The 22,219-nt window shown below is 37.1% G+C and overlaps 1 long non-coding RNA gene across 1 annotated transcript in view; it reads right to left on the bottom strand.

Annotated features, from left to right (window-relative positions):
* The window catches only part of LOC122807672, a 575,220-nt gene extending 571,059 nt beyond the window's left edge, over window positions 1-4,161 (bottom strand). The window contains exon 1 of the long non-coding RNA XR_006365713.1: window positions 4,034-4,161. This is a non-coding gene — a long non-coding RNA (uncharacterized LOC122807672). The remainder of the gene's footprint in view (window positions 1-4,033) is intronic.
* Between the last annotated feature and the right edge of the window lie 18,058 nt (window positions 4,162-22,219).

The following is a 22,219-nucleotide window of genomic DNA, read 5'->3' as shown; positions in this document are numbered from 1 at the left end:
AATTTGGGGTCAATGGGCTAGAACGGATGGAGGTGCTGGGAAGTGTTATCAGTATAATTTTGGTCAGTGTCAGAATCAGTTTCAGTGTAGATTTAAGCATCAATGCCTGGCATGTGGTAAGTCAAACCACCCAGCCAAGACTTGTTTTTAAGAACTGTGGCTTGCAGGGCCAAATGTTTGTTTTTCTTCTTACGAGGTAGGATTATTTAGGCTGGCATTTTGTGGGGCATTTAGATGATCCAAAATTGTTCATCCAAACAAAGAATCACTGGCACATGTACATTTGCTTGGGAAGGGCACTTGGGTTTATGTGGTTAAATCCAAAATGGATCAAGAAGGCAAAGGTCACTGAGTAAGTGTGGTTACCCCAAAGGGTTTAGAATGGGACTTGACTAAAGTGCTACTAGAGTACCGCAACTATAGGGATAGGTTAGATGGTCCATTCTTTTGTCATCAACAAGATGAACCACTGACACACTATCAGGTGAGAGCAGTTTTAAAGGAGGCAATTAAGCTGAGTGGCCTAGACTCAGATAAATATAAATTACATTCCTTTCAAATAGGTGCAGTCTCATATGCACACACAATGGGAGCTTCACACGCCAACATTATGAGGATGGGCAAGTGGAAGTCCAATGCTTATAAAGGCTATGTAAGGTGTAAACGGCTTTAACTCTTGTCCTTTGTATTTCAGCTCGCACATCTTTGGATCAACAATGAATCTAGATAGTGGGCCATTCTTTCATTCGGAGACTCCATCGCTTTGTCCAGGCAGGCGGGTCTTCTCATCCAAAAGGAAGAGGAAAACGAGCTTCTTGCAAAGCAGTTTGGTTTGGGGTATCAGGAATGCGGTGGCACCATCTTAGGGCAAGCTGCAAGAAGCAATGAATCTCCTACAGCCATTTTTATTGCACCTAGGGGGTAATGATATTTGTCAACATCCAATAAAAGATCTAATTGGTTTGATGGTCCAAGAGGTATATTGCGTGTATGAATGCTGGCCACAAGCTATTATTTGTTGGTCAGAAGTGGTACAGAGAAAGAAATGGAGGGGGGCTAGGTCCATTAAAGCTGTTTAAGAATGAGACGGAAAAATAATAATTCTATGGATAAAGTGTTACGGGACATTAATGGGTTGTACATTCCTCACACTGGCATTCGGGTCTAGTGGCCAGACAGATATGGTAAGGATGGGGTTCATTTATCTGAAGAAGGTTTGGGGATTTTTTATAAGGAACTGCAAGCAGGTTTAGCTTTGAAGGACATCAACTTAGGACAGAATGACATGCTGGTGGAAGAGAGGAATATTCCTCCCTTCTGTGGCAGAAGACAAGAAAGGGAAGGGAGGCCAAGATAAGTGTGTGTGTGTGTGTGTGGGGGGGGGGTCACAGGACTCTTCAGATAGACCTTCCACAGGCCAGACAGCCCCAAGGGATTGTTGTGAGGGGACTTACCAGCCAGGCAATGGCTCCTTGGCAGACTAAGGCAGCTCAGAGGAATTGTGATGAATTGTGAAATGAAAAAGTTGTTATGATGTGGGTATGCTGAATTACACCAGTTCTGGTTTGCCCATATTAAATTGTTTCACTAAGCATATATTTTGAAAAAAATACCTTTCTATTATGAAACTCTAATCAAATGACCTAAAAAGACAAACGATACAAAAAAAGTCTTTTTTGTCCACCATACTATACTGCTCAATAACGTTTGCAACATGTAAAATAAAAATGTGCTATGCAAATATACACAGGGCATGCACTATATTTGTAGTAGCAGAAAATTATTGTGAAGTTCACAACATTAAAAAATGCTCATATCTTACTCTGAAATAAAAATCAAGTATAGAAATAAATAAATAAATAGGATACCAAACAATCTTTCTTTTTAAACAAAACCATGTGTGCGCAATATATATATATATATATATATATATATATATATATATATATATATATATATATATATATATATATATATATACACACACACATATATATATATATACACATATACACACACACATATATATATATATATATATATATATATATATATACACATATACACACACACATATATATATATATATATATATACACACACACACACACACACACACACACACACACACACACACATACACACACACACGTCAGCATACAGTTATCTGCAACAGGGCCCTATTCCACCAAACTGGACATACATACGTTATTTATATTTATTTCCAATTTATTTTAGAATATTATATCTTAATTCCTTTAAGAACGTCAAACTTAGTAAACTAATTTCCTTGGAGATAAATAAAAGATTCTTACATTTTTTTTTCTATAACTATTAAAAATACTAAATTTCTTCTACTGTAGTTCCTCAAAAATTCATATTCTAACAGAAAATTAAATTCTCACATGCACTAAAACCCATGAAAAATACAGCCATATAGCCCCCCCACACAAAATATTTCACAACTAAAATATCAACATATAAAAAGTAAAACATAGCATGAATGATGAATAACTGTCAAAAACAAGACATACATGCTACAGTCTCCACTACAATTACGTATCCTCATTTATCACTCCAATACAGTATTAACATATACTGCAGTGAGATGCACTCCCACTTCCAACATAATTCTCACTTCAAGGAGCCAAGGCTGATGTGCCCAGAAAAGATGAGATTTAGACAACCTACAAAAAGCAAGGTAACAGTAAAATCATACTATATAACAAATCCCGAGAAAGCCACAAGATACACATAGAACAGGCATGCATTCTATCACCAAAGTAAACCAAGACAATTTAATAATAAAGCGTTAGTATGTTTTAATTCAGGTGTGTGGCCAAATACTTTAAAAAATTACTTAAATTTACTATAAGCAGTCCCAGTTCACAAACTTTTTAACAGGTCTTCGCCATGCAGTGCCAAATGCCCCCCCCCCCCCCCAAAAAAAAACTCGTCAAGTTTCAACAGAACTTTCAATAATAAAAAGCAAACGTTTTATAAAGTACCAACTCCGACGAGAATGACAGACGATTTTGTATTTTAGACAGTTACTGTTTTTAACAGATAAGCAAAGTGAAACTATATTAAGCTGAACACATTCAATGTACACTTATTTTGCCCTCTTAAAACACTTCTAAAATTAAGTTATTAGACTGAGGGTTCATGCGATCTAGTCTTTAAATACATCCCAGGGATGTTAAGTACAGGGCTTACATCATGTTTGCACTTAAAAACTGTTGGTTAACTACTCTTTTTATGCACGAGTTTACAGCAAACAGGTGAGACACGCAGCAGGTGCCGTGAATATGTAGCCCATGCAATCCGCAGAGGTGGGAAATGACCAAATAGTCGAAGTTGCTACAAAATGCAACATCTTAAGGAGGCACAATAAAAAAATAAATTACAGCTTGCTAAACTCCACAATGCAAACAGCAGAAAACGACAGAGTATGGAACAACCGCCCTTCTAAAACACTGGAAAGCAGGAGCAAACGCTAAGTGGATAAGCACATCTTTTTTTCCAACTGCCAGTTCTGAATTAAGCCAAAGACTGGCCGAGAAAACCAACATTCTGGAATTCTACTAGACAACTGAACACCTCCATGCATCCTACACATTGTTATTATGTTTCTAATGTGCATGTTTTCAATAATGAAGTCAGATCTAAAGGAAAGTTCTCAAATCAAAACAGAACAGCAGCATCGGAGAAAGATACCAGGGACAGAGCACAGCAAGCATTCAGGAAAAAGCAAACAACCTGCTGCTTGACGCGCTACTCCCACCTCCGGGCAAGGTAAGACGAATACATGGGGGCAGAATTATGAGCTCTGTAGCTTCTCCAAACCAGGTTTGCAGGGCGAAACCGTAATATGATGAGAACTCAAAAAAGCCCCACATGAGTAGATAACATATGCCCACCACCGCTTAAAGGACAAAATGACTGTAAAACAGTAACAGACGTACCACTCCCTAGAACACAAGTGTAAAACAACTGGGCGTAGAAAAATGTAAAAATGATAAATGACACTTACAGTAGGCACCTAGGTTTAGCTACAAAAGCATTCCACCGAGACCTGCTTTGCTCTCAGGATACCGTACGCCCACTGTGACGTATGCAAAATGCGCCCTACGTGTAAACGCACAGCAACAAGTACATGGATATGTTTGGTGCAGGTGGTTTATGATTATTAGAGGTTAAATATCCAGCATTGTATTTGTTTACTTGTTTGGTGTAGATGGTGTATGATGATTATTATTGCTCAAATGAAATCTAGCATTTTATTTGTTTACTTGATAATAAGTTGTTTCGAATATGTTTGCTGATAGCTTAGAATGTAGTTTTTTTACTAAATTCCGGCGGTCCTGCATCATATTTGGATTAAGTTCCCTTTTTTTTTAAGTATTTTTTTCTGTTAAATTCGCGGATGCCGTTGGGTAGTAGTCTCCATGTCGTAGAAATTAATGCGTCTGAGGGTGTACTTTTTAAATATATTTTCTGAGTGAATGTGTGTGTACATTATATTTAACAGTGTTCTTACACTGTGTGTTTCGTAAATGGGTGGTAAACCCGTACGTCTCACTAATCTCTGTTGCACTGTTTGGTTTTGTAGGGTGTGTACATCAGTGTGCCAGCTGGTAATTGTCAATGAATTGTTTGAAGCTCTGTTTTTTTTTTTCCAGGGGTTTCTTAATTTGAGTAGCTGTATTTTGCGAGAAAATAGCTTTCAGGAAATAAACGTTTATGTTTTCTCATAATCACTCAGAAAATTGCGATACATGATCTGAAACGCCAAAGTGTCCTACTTAGCTAGGTACTCTGTATTACTGTGAGGTGCAACATGCCCTGGAGAAACCTCACGTTCAGTAAGGAATGCCCCACTCTGGGGCAGCTGAATAGGTGGGGATGATACTCTGAATACACCTCTCTCATCTCTCCTGAACTCTGGTCACTGTCACTGATTTTTGTCCTGCTCTTCAGAGAAATTTTTGATCGTTCTTGTATGTCATTAGCCAGTAATGCCAGACATTACAATTTATCCTGCTTCTTGTTCAATGGCTGTTGAAGCGAAGTATGTTCTGCTTTATTTAAAAATCTACGGTTTTGATACCCTCCCCCATTATTTTTTGACTTTGTTCAGAATTCTTAAGGTAAGAAATTAAGTATGTCTGAATGTTAAACGTGGCTGTGTGCTGCTCTGTTTTCTTGCCTGTTAAATTTAAAATGGTTCTTTGCAGTGAGTATTTTAATGTTTCAGGATAAGTGAAGATGCAGAATTGCATCTGTTACGGAAGTACCATTTTGTAATATATTTTGTTTGCAAGCTGTGATTTTTGGTATTTTGTCTAAGTTTATGAGACCAAATGTATGGACAGAGTTTGCAATAAGGCTGGCCTATAAATGCAGAAGTTTTTTAATGGATATTCAAAACCAGAATTCTCAGTAACAGAAAAAAATGGCACAGAAGTTGAGAGTGCAAATCCCAAAAAGAGGAGGCACAATTCAGAATAATGTTCAGGAAGACTGATGGAAAGGCAGGACAATGCTACATAATTGTACAAACAAAAACATTTGTAGAATGGTGTACAAAGGGAAAAGGTTTGTTTTAAAAATGAATGTATACTTGTGTCACTGTAAAATTAATAAATATATTTAAAAGAAAGATGTGGCATGAGAGAACAACTAATGAGAAAATTAAGGTCATGGAAAGTGGTGTTTAGGTATAAAATGACATGCAACTTAGTTTTTTTTCACGTACCATGAGGCTATTTACTGATGTATAAAGCAGTTTGCTTAAAAAAACTAATTTAATGTATTGTAGAAGTGATTTCTGAAAATTAAATATGCTTCTATATTAGTGTGATCTGTTTTCACAGGGAACTGTGGAAGAAAAGCTCCTTGTGTAATGGAGAAATTAAGAAGATATTGTGATTTGCAGGTTTTGTTGGTTATTAAGATAGTACATGTACCTGAATAAAACATTATATAAATACTAATTATGAGGAAAAATGGAAATGGATAAAATTGTTTATCAACTCCTCACACAAGTTAGTTGCTGTCCTACTTGGACAATTAGTGTCAACATTATTAAGTGGAGCTTGTTATAGTATCATAGGAGATTACTAGGTTATTGACCCGGAGGTCATTTTAAGCTTAGCTGTTTCAACCCAATGCAATACCGTAGAGTCAATCCATGTGCAGGAGGGTTCTGGGTGCTGTCCCTGGTAAGAATTTACAGTGCCCCATCCATTCTTGAGCATAATATATAATTTGTGTAGCTTAAAGAAGTGGTTGTAATGGTTTGGAAAGAAATTGGAATGCACAGTGATTGGAACATGAAACTGAGCTGTGCACAGTACAGCTGAGAGGCAGAGCTCTTACCAGCAACTTACCATGCTGTCTACCCTCCCCCCAAAAAAGCATACATAAACATTGTAGGTGCACAAAAGTCCACATTTCCACTGATTTTTGGTGAGTCTACACCACCACCTGATAAAGGCTGAGAAGCTGTGCGTCAGAAGAGCAGCAGTGAGATGTTTGTGGCAGAGAGTAGTACGCAAGCACTATATACTTATTATTGTTTTAAGTAAAATCAAACAATATTTATCATACATGGAACTTTTGAGTAGTTTACCCGTGTAGAATATTTATTTAAAGATAGTTAAAAGGTGACTATTTTTGTAATATATTGTTTTCTAATATGTGAAAAAAGACACTTTATTCAGCTGCTTATATTTTTCTACTTTGTGTTTCTTCCTACTACTCTGTTACTTCAGTTTGCTTTTTCCTGCTACTTGCTGCCTGTTCTCTAAAGTGTTCAACTGTATCTTTTCTGTTGCATTTATTACTGCTTGTTTATACCCTGTCTACATTAAGTGTTATTCTAAACTTTTAGTTTTGGTTTAAGCACTTGGGCTTTAGGCCCACCCCTTAGCTCTCCCTGGCCTTTCTCCCTCAGATTCTGACAAATATGGATGGACAATTTCCTACAGTTTCTTGTGCCATTCTGGTTGATATGGGCATCCTGAGACGGTATAGCAACTGCCTCGTACACAGACAACCTTCTACTACTACCATCTAGGAATACAATTTGTGAGAGATGCACTTACATTATGAACCTAGAGTCCAAGCTCTGTCCCCTTCAAGCCAGTATATCTGGTACTTAAAATGTAGTTAACACAATCACTATACCTCAAGCCCCACCTACACAACACCCACCTAATTATACAGAGGTCCTTCCCATAAACATACCCAAACAAAGGGGCCTCTGAGGCAAAAACGCATGCAATCTCCACACCACATACCACACATAGTCCTCACACCTGTGCCTCACAGCCACTAAGGCTTCACCATAAACCCAACATATTAATCTTAGGAGACTCCATTGTGTGACATACGGATGCAAACTAAGAGTCCAAATCGGCCACCTCTACTAGAGACAGTCATAAGGCTTTCTTCACGTATGTCCACAATCTCAAAGGAAGCACCCAGATCTGTTCAGAATTGGTGGTCAAGGACACCACATATACAAATGCAATAGATATAGCAAATTTGCTGGCTGATAGATTCAGTGAAAACTTTACCCCTCTGTCCCCCCATCACTAAATCAGGACATCCCCAGTACCTGCCTCTTCCCCTTATATCTAGGGAACAGGTCGTCACTGCTCTCTCAAAGGCAAAAAATACAGCCTCCATGGGACCCAATACATCCCAGCCTGCATCCTACATGAACTCTGCCAGGAACTTACAGCACCATTAGGCACCCTATTAAACCAAAGCCTGAGTACTGGCTTCATCGCAGCTGAGTGGAGGACAGCCACTGTCATCCCTTTACACAAAGATGGAGCATCCACTGATCCAGGAAATTATAGACCCAGACCCATCACCCCAACTAGCCTGATCTGCAAGGCCATGGAACGGATTGTCATGGACCACATTAACAAGGGCATTGGCAATCTCCAAACACTTGATCCCACACAGTTTAGCTTCATCAAGGGGAGGACGTGTCTGCTAAATTTGGTCGACTTCTTTGAGACTGTCACCAAAGCCATGGACAAGGGAAAGACGGTGCTCGCCACGTACCTTGACCTGGCCAAGGCCTTTGACCTTATTCCCCACTTGGGAATAATAGATAGACTCTCAAATAGGCATCAATCCATGTGTTACTAGATGGGTAGCAAACTGGCTCACTGATAGAACTTGCGTAGTCAAAATAGGGGAAGCCACCTCAAGCAGTAGATCCGTAACAAGCGGCCTAACCCAGGGCTCTGTCTTGGGGCCTCTTTTATTTGGGATATACTTTTTTGAGGTACAGGCCTCAGGGCCAATAACCTAGTAACCTTCTATGGTCCTATAAAGCAGTGAGTGGTAAGTAAAGGCCTGTTACTAGAGTTGTAAAGAAATATTTGTATGCAGAATGATATGTTGTGGTACTAAAATTATATATAGTGATTATTCTAAAATATGCTGAAAGTTGTGCATGATCAGAAGCTTAATATTAGAGGTTTTGCGTACTAAGGAATTTAATATTTTTGAAAGAAAATTCCCATAATTTAATTTGTGTGGGACAGTTGTATATATGGTGTCATTTAACATGTAGAGCAGTTGCACAGTTAGAATGAGTGGAGCTGTAAAAAGAACATGGGGTGCTTTTTTTAATGAAGGCAATTACTTATTAAATAAGTGGCTTAAATTTAATACGTGAAGAAATTATTGGCAGAATGATTTACACAGTGTAATTTAGCATCACATAAAAGTTACAGTGAAAGTAATGAAGGTGCACAAATAAGAAAGTGGCAACAAACTACACCGAGTGACTTAATATGGTGTCACTCTCTGTATATTATGAATTAAACCATATCTGTGCAACTGTTCAAATTTAATTATACTTTACCCTCCTACGTTTCCTATTTCTCTAAATTTAAAATCCAAGCGCTGTCAAAGGAATTAAAAAGTTACTTTCATCAATACTGTTACACCTAAGATTACTGTCCTGAAATTATGTAATTGTATTCAAAGTATAAAGTTGAACAGTCGTATAATTTTATTCAATCAGATGTAAAGATGTACAAGTATTATTTCTAAATAGAAATTTCTATGTATGGGTCTGGGTTATGGCTGAAAGGGGTATTTGGACCAGCTCATTCACACAGTTAAACTGTATAAAAGTATAAGGTGTTGTTCATACAAGTCAATAAAAAGGCTCCCTATTGACATGTGCACTCAAAAAAATGAGTGCCGACAAGCTGGAAAAAAAGACCAAAAACCCAGGAAAAGAGCAAATCTTGAAGGTCACTCCCCTCTTTGCCCCCTGCATCCCTGAAATTTGTATGCCCACTCTGAGATCATCATACCTTGGAGAAAAGGGTATATTGTGGGAAATGACTGCCTTAGACTTGGTGTGTGTGTGTGTGTATATATGTGTGTATATATATATATATATATATATATATATATATATATATATATATATATATATATATATATATATATATGTATATGTGTGTGTGTATGTATATGTATATATATATATATATATATATATATATATATATGTATGTATGTATGTATGTGTATATATATATATATATATGTATGTATATGTGTGTGTGTATATATATATATATATATATATATATATGTGTGTGTGTATATATGTGTGTGTGTATATATATATATATATATATATATATATATATATATACATATATATATATATATATATATATATATATATATATATATATATATATATATATATATGTGTGTGTGTGAGATAGATATAGACAACAAAAATATATGTATATGTCTTGTTTTTGGCCATTCAGTCTCTGGTTCAGGACTCACTGTAATGGGTCCCAACATTTCTGATAAATATAATACATTTACAAGAAAAATTATATAATACTAATTTAGATTCTGCTAATTTAGCACTAGAAGTGTAAGCCATCTGGTTTCAGTGGGGGTTGTTTTGCTTCTTTGAAGTTCTGTGCTTAACTGTTAGCCTGAGGGGTTTATCCCCTTGTCGTATAGTCCTATTGATGTGTATTTATTTGTGCTCAGTATCATAGTTGTTTGGCTGGCTGTGACAGATCTGCAGTCATCTGGACATACAAGCTGATTTTAAGTATACTTTTTTGTATTTGCATTGTTTCAGTGATTAGTTAACAAAGCTGTATTGCATTTATTTATTTGTTTCATTGAATATTGTTCACTCTCTCACTCTCCATCCCAAGTGTTGTTTTGGGATTGCCCACCCGTGCTGTAAATTTGTTTGGAGACTCTCCTGGACCCATCTCATTTGATCACTCGACTGAATACAGTGAAATCATTTGGGAAGGGCTACTGCCTTGCTTCTTTGATTTCAGACACTCCTACTGGTACCATCTCCTCAGCTCTGTCTGCTGTGTACAGAGAGAGCATTTGGGAAGGGCAACCCCTGTAGTCTCTTAATCTTTCTCTGTTTCCTCCTTCTCCATTTAACAACAAATAAAAAAAAAAATATATATATATATATATATATATATAATCGTATTTTGCTGTATTATGTGCTGTTTTAAGTGTTCAAGTGCTCTTATTCTGCATTTATTACTGCTTGTTGGTAGCCTGATTAAATTTGTCTGCTGTTCTAAGCAGCTCTGTTTTGGTTTTAGCAGTTGTGCTTCAGGTCAATTATTTTACATTTAAGGTTTTTGTGGTCTACACTCTTGTAGACAAAGCCTTATCAAATCCTGCTCTCCATAAGTACGCCAAGTATTTAGAACACTTTTTTTCTGGACAATTCCCATCAGTTTCTCCTGACAGCCTGGTCGACATGGGCATACTGAGACAGTGTAGCAACCGACTCATGTTCATGGACTGTCCTCTTCTCCTAGCACATAATTCTTCTACTTGCAAGAAATGCATCTACATCAGTAAGCTGGAATCCATGCTCTCACGTGCCACAGTCAGTACTCATGATAAAAAGGAGATTGCCATCACAAACACCACACCACCCACATCACAGAGCCAAGCACAATACACACCCACCTGTGCAGGGGTCTTCAATAAAAACTTACCTAAACAACAGATACCCACAAAACAAACTCGCAAACATTCCACACACAGCACAATCACATCACACACAGTAAACAACACACCAGTGTCTCACAAACACAGTCCATTAGGCATAACAGTAAACCAAAGCGGCCCATAAGGCATAACAATAAACCAAACATATTAGTCATTGACAACTCAATAGTGAGACACACTGACATCCCCCCTCACCAGGCTCAGCAAGGAGAAGGTCACAGTCAGCAGTCAGGTGCCAGAATCCGCCACATCATGCACGCACTTAAGTCTTTCTACAACAGGTACAAGTATGACTCTGTCATTGTCCATGTTGGTGTGAATGACTTGAGACATACCTCCCTGGACTATATGAAGAGAGATGTGATTGAGCTCTGAGTATGTGTCCCAGGCAGGTATGACCCTAGCCCTAAGCAGCATCCTACCTTCACCAAGAATGGTACCACAATACCAAAAAAAATTGACTTCAGCAATTGGCTTGGTTTCTGGTGTCTTTCCAAGGGGGTCCAGTATCTGTCTGCTTGGGATGACATGGTTGACAGGCCTTGATGCTTTGCCAGAGATGGCCTCCACCTGTCACCCCAGGTGTTCCAGATCTTGGTCAAGGCTCTTGCCTCCCCCATTGTGCCTCTTTTAGGCTTTGTCCCAAAGACAAGTCTTCCAACATAAAAGATCTGTCAAAAAGCAAATTGAAGGATATGCTGCTTAATGCTAGGAGCCTTAAACTGAAAATGCACTCAGTGGAGGCTCTCCTCACAGTGGAAGATGCTGATGTCTATGCGTTCACGGAAACTTGGTTCAGGGCTGCAGAGAGCACCCTGCCTTACCAGGCTTTACCTCAATGCACTTTCCAACCCCAAAATGAGGTCTGAAAGAGTAAGGGTGCTGCAGTCTCTATCTTCACTAAGGACAGGCACACTCCAAACTGGGTTTCCAGCATGGAGCACTAGAATTACCCCAGGTGCAGCTGACAGTTGGCAAGGCACCCATCCAAGTGCAGACCCTCCTCCACGACTCAGGACACCCACTCCTCCTACCTGGACCTACTTGACTCCATCAAGGTATCCCCTAACACCCTGATTCTTAGTGACTTCAACTACCCCACCATAGACTGGGTGAACTGTTCCTGCACTAATGCACTTATCCAACGATTCCTTGACTTCATCAGTTATAATGCATTAAACCAGCTTGTCTTCTCTCCTACAAGGGGAGATAACATTCTGGACTTGGTTCTCACCAACATGTGCGACTGCTGCACCACTCCCATAGTATGTTTTTCCCTGGTGAGATCAGATCATCGGTCCATCTCATTCGAAGTTTCTATCCCACCCAAATGCTCGTCAGCCGTAACTAGGCTAAAAAACTTCTCAAAAGTTGAGCTGACTGCAACCTCCTAAGGGAGGGTATCAGTAGCTTCACACCACACCCCCCTCAGAGGATGCAGGCAACTATGCTGAACAGTACGCCAGTGCAGTATACAAGCACCTGTACAACTACATAAATTCAGCCATACCCAACTGAAGTAAAACCTGCTCCTCAAGGAAACGCAAACCTGTCTGGTGGACATTCTTCTTTTTGTTGTAATGCCTGTTGAGAGAGAGACTGTTGTCCAAGGATGAAAAGCAACTAATTGCAAATTGGAAAAACTCCCGCCTCGGCCTCAAGAGCAAATTAGATCACTATTGAAAACCTCCAAAGCCAATTATGAGTTGAAACTAGCCTCCAAAACAAAGGGAAACCACAAGTCCTTCAGTTACATCAGGAACCTCCATGGCAAAGCTCAGGTTTGTTCCAAATTAGTACTTAATGGTACTACTTACACTGATCCTGTTGACTTGGCCAACCTACTAGAAGCGCAAATTTCTCCCCAAGAGCCCTTTTGACTTCACCAATACTTGTCCCACACCTCACATCTCGGATGAAGTGTTAAAGGCCCTATCCAAGGCAAAGAATACGACTTCCATGCAACCTGATAGTATCCAGGCTGTATTCTGCACCATCTCCAGCAGAACCAACTTCGCCATTGAGTACCCTATTCAGCCACAGTCTAATTACAGGCTTCATTCCAGCAGAGTGGAGAACTGCCATTGTCATCCCCTTGCACGAAGGTGGTGCCACTACTGACCCAGGAAGCTATTGCCCCATTAATGTGACAAGTCTGATCTGTAAAGCCACGGAATGTTTTATTATGGATTTCATAAACAAGGACATAGGCAATCTCCAAGCACTCCACCCAGTTTGGATTCGTCAGGGGCAGATCTTGCCTATTGAACCTGGTTGATTTCTTTGAGATTGTCACTAAGGCCCTGGATGAGGTAAAGTCAGTACATACAGCTTACCTTGACTTGGCCAGGGCCTTTGACACAATTCCCCACTTGAGCATCATCGAAAAGATAACGCAATTTTGCATAAATCCCTCTCTCGTCAGGTGGTTGGCCAGCTGGCTCACCGATAGGACCCACAAGGTCAAAATAAGTGCCAGCCGATCTGTCACTAGTGGTGTTCCCCAGGGACCTGTCTTGGGACTCCTACTGCTTGACATCTACTTCTCAGAGGTCCAGGCAAAGACAAGGGGCCTGTGGCTGACCAAGTTTGTGGATGACTGTAAGTTGAGTGCTGTCATTGACTCCCCAAATGATGGTAACATACTGCAAGAGATTCTCGGCTACAAACAACTGGTGCCATAGTCATGTCCTTAAGTTAAATACAAAAAATGTATTATCATAACATTTGGCAAAAACACAGCCCCTACTGACTACTGCATCAACGGCAACCCTCTAAGCGCACAAACTGTGGTGGGAGACCTGGGTACTCAGGTTGAGAACAATCTCACATTTGACCATCATGTGGCACCAATGGTCAGAAATGTCTTTTACTTGGTTCATCTCATAAGTAAGGGATTGCATCCTGAAAAAAGGAGGTTATTACTTTTTCTCTGTACTCCTCCCTCATTAGGCCTATAATTGAGTATAATGCACCGTTTTGGTATGTAACTCTCCAAACACCTGCACCAACTGGAAAGGCCACAGAAATACCTCCGAAAGAGAATCCATGGACTCCCAACATCTGTCCTATGCGGACAGGCTCAAATCACTATCACTCTACTTGGTATTATGCAGATTGTTCAGAGGTGATCTGTGTCTCGTCTACAAGGCAATATCTGACCCTGCCCTATTAGAGATTCTTCATAACAGTAAGTCTTACTCCTTGCACATTACCTGCTCAGTAGGCCTAAGTCTAATATGCGATATCGACAAAACCTGCTGGAGAGACAGGTTTGTCTCACAGAGGCTGCCCCATCTCTGGAATAGACTTCCCATACGTGTCAGAGTACCTCGCTGACCTTCTTCAAGCGCAGCCTTAATGAGTGGATGGGAAACCACAGATTTGTCCCAGGGGTTCAACCTTTGTCCCTCATTGACAGAGGCAACAAGTGCTGACTGAGGGTTCTTTTTTAGGGAGAAACTCTTGGCTAGGTTTGTAAGGGCCCCAGGGCCATTAGCTCAGTAACCTTCTGTAATCCTCTGCTAATTAAAATATTTAGTTTTAAGATTTTAAATGTGGAGTAGCATTTTTGAAATGAGCTACCTTACTGTTTGTTCTTTCATTATTGTTTACAATCCTAGAGATATTATCTTGACTTTCAAGTATGGATTTTAGAACTAGACAGTCTAAATAAAAATTGCCATAGTCACATCTTGACAGTATGGAGGGGATACAAGAGTATAACTTGTGTATGTGTTGGCATTTCTTTCCCTGTTAAATTGAAATGGGACGCTTTGTCTTATGTGATGGTGCTGTTCTGCAACACATGTTTCCAGATGGTACTAAGGACCATTTTGTTTGTTTGCAAGTCCTGTACGAAAACTTGAAAAGCCCTAAACTGCGCTGGGAATTGGACATTTAATTAATGTATGTTGGGTAACATATTTACACAGACGGTGGATCTCCAGCCACAAATGTTTGCCATTTAACTCAAGGATAACAGTGCGGTGCAGCTTTAATATTGAAGACCTTTACGTCATACTGCAATGTTTATCACAACTGTTGTATGAGAATGTCCGAGTTGTTAGTACTTAGATCCGTTGGATATATTCTGTGTGACTGCAGTGGAGTGGTTACCATTGATTAACAAGCTAACCCAAAAGGAAATGAAGAATGACCCAGTTTTATATCGGCTATATGACTTTAACGTAAAGCCATAGCCTAAAGGGGGTGGTTCACTGCATCTTGCACCTATAGCTAGGAAAGAGCAGTTGGGCACATGACTATTTATCCGTGTACCAGTGGCTCTGTTTTGTAGGTAAAGATTGGTAATTCACCCCAAACTGTGCCCAAAGGAGGATACTTGTGGAACTATTACAAAAATGAAAAATCTGGCTAAGAATTGTGTTGGTGGCCTAATTGAAAAATGTTGAAGTTTTCACAAAGTTACATTGGCTACATAATGGTTAAAAAGCACCATTGTATCCATGATATTGGCATTTACTGCCCTATTTATCCATTGAATTTTGCGTTATGGATTTAACTGTAAAAGTTACGAAAGTATAGCAAACTGTGAGCCCTAATCATTGTGTTACAGTTTTGAATAAATTTGTTTCCACTGACACAAAAAGGGGTGGATACAGCTGATGACTCATCACCAGCAGTGCTATGAACAAGAACGAGGTAAAGTCCGAGTGTGCTAAAACAGAGTAGCCAGAGAATAATGCAAAGCAGACATTTGTGCAGGCCAGACAGATTTTTCTCCACAGGAGGTTGTGCTGGATGTGATTATTTTATTTACATTTGTTTTTCAGGGTAGTGTGCTGGTTGGTACTGACCCAAGTGAGGCGCAGCCCAGGCAAAAGACAACGAGATTTCACAAATAGTGTAGTTCAGTTAAGAGGATAAAAGTTTTGTGTTATGTAACAAGCAAATGGTAATAATAAATTTGACAATAAAGCCAAAAGCAAGTGTAGATAAGCATAACATTAAGTGAGAAGTATTTATTTCTTATGAAGCAATACATTGCAGAGTTTTTCCCCCTTTCAGAGGTTGGGGAGGGGCATTTCCATAAACGAAAGACAAAAAGTAACCAGCCAAACTGTTGATAATATACCAAAATGAACCAGGAATCCAGGACACCAAAGAAAAATACCAAAACAAAAGTCCGTGTGTTATAGCCAAAAGTTTAAACAAAAGTCCATTTATTGTGAACAAAGGTTTAAGCGCTTTCATCTCATTGTAGAGACTTCATCAGAAACAATGAATTACTTTTAATTACACTTTATATAGCTCCTTAATGAATGACATCACACCTTCAATTAAAAACTTTTTAAACAAACATAACCCTACAAATGAAAACTTAAAATTTGTCTCAACCCAATTGTATTAAATGCATACATGTTTGTACATTTGCCAAAAAAATAAAAATGTATATTGTGTTATATGTTGGTCGAATAAATATATTTAATAAATACTTAATAAATATTGGTACAAAAGATATAAATAAGAACATTAAGTCTATTTAAAAACTCATAAATGAATTCATTGTACACTACTGATTTAGTTCTAACAGTGTTCTGTAAATTGAATATATACATATGTATTTGATTTTTAAAAACATTATTAAATTTCTTAAATAGCAAATAAATATATACTTTTTTATTATTATATATCAATATGTATAAATGTCACAAACCTAGATTTTGCATACATCAAATATTATTTGCCCTTTCAATAAGTAAAGGTGTTAATGACACTGTTTCATTCAGTCCTGGGGGAAACATAGAAGCCAATCTGTACTGCCACTGGCTCTCCTTTTTTAATAAATTTTTCCAGTCCCCCCCTCTGGTATCTATTATAACAGTGTCCAAAATACCAAACATAAATTTCCTAAATTCTGAACAGGATGTACTATGTTTATATAAAGAATTAGTGTTCTTTTCATTCTTTATATCATTTAAATGTTCATATATCCTGTTCTTAAATAATCTTTCGGTCTTCCCTACATAAAATTGTTGGCAAGTACAACATATAGCAAGATAGACCACTCCCTTGGTGTTGCAATTACCATTTTGTAAATAAACTTTACTTTTCATAACATTGTTTAACCTAATGATGGGTTCAACACAAATGTAGGGGCAATAGTTACACATTCCACATTTTTTTGTACCCCGTTTATTTTGAAGGATACAAGGTCTTTTGTATTCCAAAAGTTGTTTCATGTTAAAGCCCACTCTGTTAACAAAATCCGGTGTTTTGCCCAACTTTTTGTGTATACCATAATTTGATCTAAAAATGTTCCAATTTCTTTGGAAAATGTTCTTAACAGGGGTTCTTGTGTTATGTTAAAACACAAGTAGTGTGAAAATTTTTACTATTTGCCCTATCTACTATATTGCTTTCATCAGAGCCTAATAGGGGAATGTATTTTTTACCCCATTGTTGGTGTATATTGTGCAAAGTAGTGTTAATCAAATCTGAAGGGTACCCTCTCTCTAGAAACATTTCCCTTAACACAATAAATTCTGATTCCAAATCTTCTAAATGCGAAGTCATCCTGGCAATTCTAATAGCTTGCCCTTTTATAATACTAACTTTTTGTGACATAGGATGACAACTATCAAAATGTAAATAAGCATTGCAGAATGTTTTCTTCCTGAATATTTTAGATTTGAACTGTCTTTTAGATATATCCTTGTATATACAGGTATCAAGGTAATTAATATTCATGTTGTTATACTGAAAAGTAAAAGAGAGAAAGGTTGTGCTGTTGTTAATATAGTTTATAAAATTGATAATGTCCTCTTTACACCCCCCCCATATAATAAAAATATCATCCAAATATCGGAGATATAATTTAATATGAGGCCAAAAAGGTCCATTAAATACAAACTGTGTTTCCCAACCTAATAGCACCAAATTAGAATACACTGGTGAACAATTAGCACCCATAGGGACACCAGTGACTTGTTGGTAAAATTCCCTTGAAACTTAAGAAATTATTTTCAAGAACTATATTCATTAATTCACATATTAATAAAATTTTATCATTTTCCAAATCTGAATGTTTAAAAAGTACTTCTTCAAACAAGTTCATTCCTTCATTTTTAGGAATACATGTAAATAGGTCTCTTACATCAATAGTTAAAAATAAAACGTCATCATCAAATAAATCTTGCTTGATACTTTTCAAAAATTCCCAGGAGTCTTTTAACAAATGTGGGGTCTTTTGTACCACATGTTGTATGTGAAAATCAATATATACAGATAATGAATGTATTTTCGATCCCTTTGCTGCCACAATAGGTCTGAAAGGAGGCCTGTAATTGTCCTTGTGTATTTTTGGTATCCCAAAAAATACCGGAATTTTGGGAAATTTTGTAAAAAGAAAGTCATATTCGCTAGGACTAATTCTCTAGTATTCCTCCAAATGACTATTAATTCTGGAGTATGAAATATTGTTTGAAGAAGTACTTTTTAAACATTCAGATTTGGAAAATGATAAAATTTTATTAATATGTGAATTAATGAATATAGTTCTTGAAAATAATTTCTTAAGTTTCGAAGGGGAATTTTACCAACAAGTCACTGGTGTCCCTATGGGTGCTAATTGTTCACCAGTGTATTCTAATTTGGTGCTATTAGGTTGGGAAACACAGTTTATCTCCGATATTTGGATGATATTTTTATTATATGGGGGGGGTGTAAAGAGGACATTATCAATTTTATAAACTATATTAACAACAACCTTCTCTTTACTTTCAGTATAACAACATGAATTAATTACCTTGATACCTGTATATACAAGGATATATCTAAAAGACAGTTCAAATCTAAAATATTCAGGAAGAAAACATTCTGCAATGCTTATTTACATTTTGATAGTTGTCATCCTATGTCACAAAAAGTTATTATAAAGGGCAAGCTATTAATTGCCAGGATGACTTCGCGTTAGAAGATTTGGAATCAAATTTATTGTGTTAAGGGAAATGTTTCTGAGAGAACCTTCAGATTTGATTAACACTACTGGCAATATACACCAACAATGGGGTAAAAATACATTCCCCTGGGCTCTGATGGCAATATAGTAGATAGGGCAAATGAAAATTTTCACACTACTTGTGTTTTAACATATAACACAAGAACCCTGTGAACATTTTCCAAAGAAATTGGAACATTTTAGATCAAATGATGGTATACACAAAAGTTGGCAAAACACCGGTTGTTAACAGAGTGGGCTTAACATGAAACAACTTTGGAATACAAAAGACCTTGTATCCTTCAAAATAAGCGGTACAAAAAATGTGGAATGTGTAACTATTGCCCCTACATTTGTGTTGAACCCATCATGGTTAAACAATGTTATGAAAGTAAAGTTTATTTACAAAATGTAATTACACCAAGGAGTGGTCTATCTTGCTATATGTTGCCAACAATTTTATGTGGAAGACCGAAGATTATTTAAGAACAGGATATATGAACATTTAAATGATATAAAGAATGAAAGAACACTAATTCTTTATATAAACATGGTACATCCTGTTCAGAATTTAGGAAATTTATATTTGTATTTTGGACACTGTTATAATAGATACCAGAGGGGACTGGAAAAATTTATTAAAAGAAGGAGAGCCGGTGGCGGTACAGATTGGCTTCTATGTTTCCCGGACTGAATGAAACAGTGTCATTAACACCTTTACTTATTGAAAGGGCAAATAATATTTGATGTATGCAAAATCTGGTTTGTGACATTTATACATATTGATATATAATAATAAAAGTATATATTTATTTGCTATTTAAGAAATTTAATAATGTTTTAAAAATCAAATACATATGTATATATTCAATTTACAGAACACTGTTAGAACTAAATCAGTAGTGTACAATGAATTCATTTATGAGTTTTAAATAGACTTAATGTTCTTATTTATATCTTTGTACCAATATTTATTAAGTATTTATTAAATATTTATTCGACCAACATATAACACAATATACATTTTATTTTTGGCAAATGTACAAACATGTATGCATTTAATACAGTTGAGTTGAGACAAATTTTAAGTTTTCATTTGTAGGTTATGTTTGTTTAAAAGTTTTAATTGAAGGTGTGATGTCATTCGTGAGCTATATAAAGTGTAATTAAAAGTAATTCATTGTTTCTGATGAAGTCTCTACAATGAGATGAAAGCGCTTAAACCTTTGTTCACAATAAATGGACTTTTGTTTAAACTTTTGGGTATAACACACGGACTTTTGTTTTGGTATTTTTCTTTGGTGTCCTGGATTCCTGGTTCATTTTGGTATATTATCAACAGAGGGGCATTTCCATGTTCATATAACTTTTTTTTTTATTAGCACTAGAAGCGTTGTGGTTCAGCTTTTTTTTTTTTTACCTTAGTTTCCCACTTGATGGTTGGCTAATGGTGGTCCTTTTCAGGTTAGATTAGACCACATGCTTGGTTAACAAACCAAGTATTGATTTCTTTTATTTTTAGTTCCTCCACCCCAGTATGTAGTAGTCCACTTCAACGATGCTTATACTCATGAAGACTGTATGATCCATATTGCTGCAGTCCACTGTTCAGAGGTACCTTGTCTGTATTTTTAGATGTTTTTTTTTTTTTTTTTTTTTTTGCAAAAGTCAAAGTATACAGTTCATATTTCTGAACAGTAGTATGTAATAATGGTTTTAAATATTCTTTGTTATAAAGCCTGTACAAAGGGTAGTCAGTCTGTAATGGTGATTGTAAATGTGCTTTCATGTAAAACTGCTAACTAATGCCTATTAATGAAACCCCTGTTTTCTGTGAAGCAGAATAATGTGAATGTGTCTACCTAATAGAGCGTAATTAATTAGCTATACAATAGCAGGGCGATTAAGGCAGTGCTAATCTTCTTTCTGGGTAGTATGTAACAATCAGCATGTTTTTGGGATGTTGTCAGCTCTCGCCGTCTGTCTCAATTCAGTGCCACTCTCCTGCCTTCTTCGACACTCATGCATGACTGTCACTGGTATTCTCTAATACAGCACATCCTCTTCTTTGCTGGATGCCCTAATTTCTTTTTACCTTCTGTCTGTTCCAAATCTTCACCAGAGTGTCGTCTTTTCTGCATGTGTGCCCAAACCACTGTAATCCGTTTTCTTTAACCTTTTCTACAATTGGAGCTACTTTTTTTCTTTTGTTCCACAGTGTAATTGAAAGACCAAGGCATTAGATGACTCATGTTAAGTGAAAGTACAGCTATAAAAGTTATTAACATGACTGGGGAGCAAACTACACTTCATTTTTAAGTACTCTAATTGCTGTATTTTTTTCCAGCAAAATGTCTATATTTTGCAGTTGCTTCATTACTAAACAAAACCAAACGCAGATCAAATAAAATTATAAATTGCTATGTCACTGAACAGTGTTAAATCAGTTAACCCAGGAAGCGAAAACTGTTAAGTTACACAGATGTATATTGTCTTGATCACTGCTGTAGTAGCCTTTGGGTGCTAACAGATGTATATTGTCTTGATCACTGCTGTAGTAGCCTTTGGGTGCTAAGCCCATCAGAGCTTTATTAATGCCAAAGAGTATGCTTATCTGAGGCTTTTGAGAACCGGCAGTCAGTTTGAGCTTTCCTTTGCTGGGCAGATAAATTCCCCTTGGGGGAGGGGCTTAATTTTACTAATTTTGTTGATGCTTTATTAGTTTTCTCTGCATGAAAGTTATTTTGAAGTTCATTGTTGTGTTTTAATGGACTGTCTTTAGAAAGTAATATACTTTTAAATAGAGCACTCTCTCTTTCTTTCTTTTTTTCCTGCTAAATAGTGGTGTAAAGGAAATGAAAACATTTTTTTCTGTGGAGAAATTGTTTATTTTTTTTTGTGAGGTTGGCATATTGTTTTAAAATGCTTATTAATTTTTTTTATCAATAAAGTAATTTATGTAAGCCAGTTGTTTACCGGCAATTGCTGCTCGTCTTCCTTGAGAAAGAAGCACCATTTTCTGCTCTACCATGAAACAGACTATTGGTCCTATGGTCAGTTCTTTTTCGAGCCACAAAACGAAAATAAAAAACATAAGCAAACAGCCTTTGCTACCACAGCATGCTAGTAATTTACTTCAGATCACAGGTGGATGACTGTTGAGTCCATTTGTTATACCTTGGACCA

Source organism: Protopterus annectens, chromosome 7.part1 (assembly GCF_019279795.1).
Source record: "Protopterus annectens isolate FY-2018-M chromosome 7.part1, PAN1.0, whole genome shotgun sequence".
NCBI lineage: Eukaryota > Metazoa > Chordata > Ceratodontiformes > Protopteridae > Protopterus > Protopterus annectens.
This window is presented reverse-complemented; position numbering and strand designations above follow the sequence as displayed.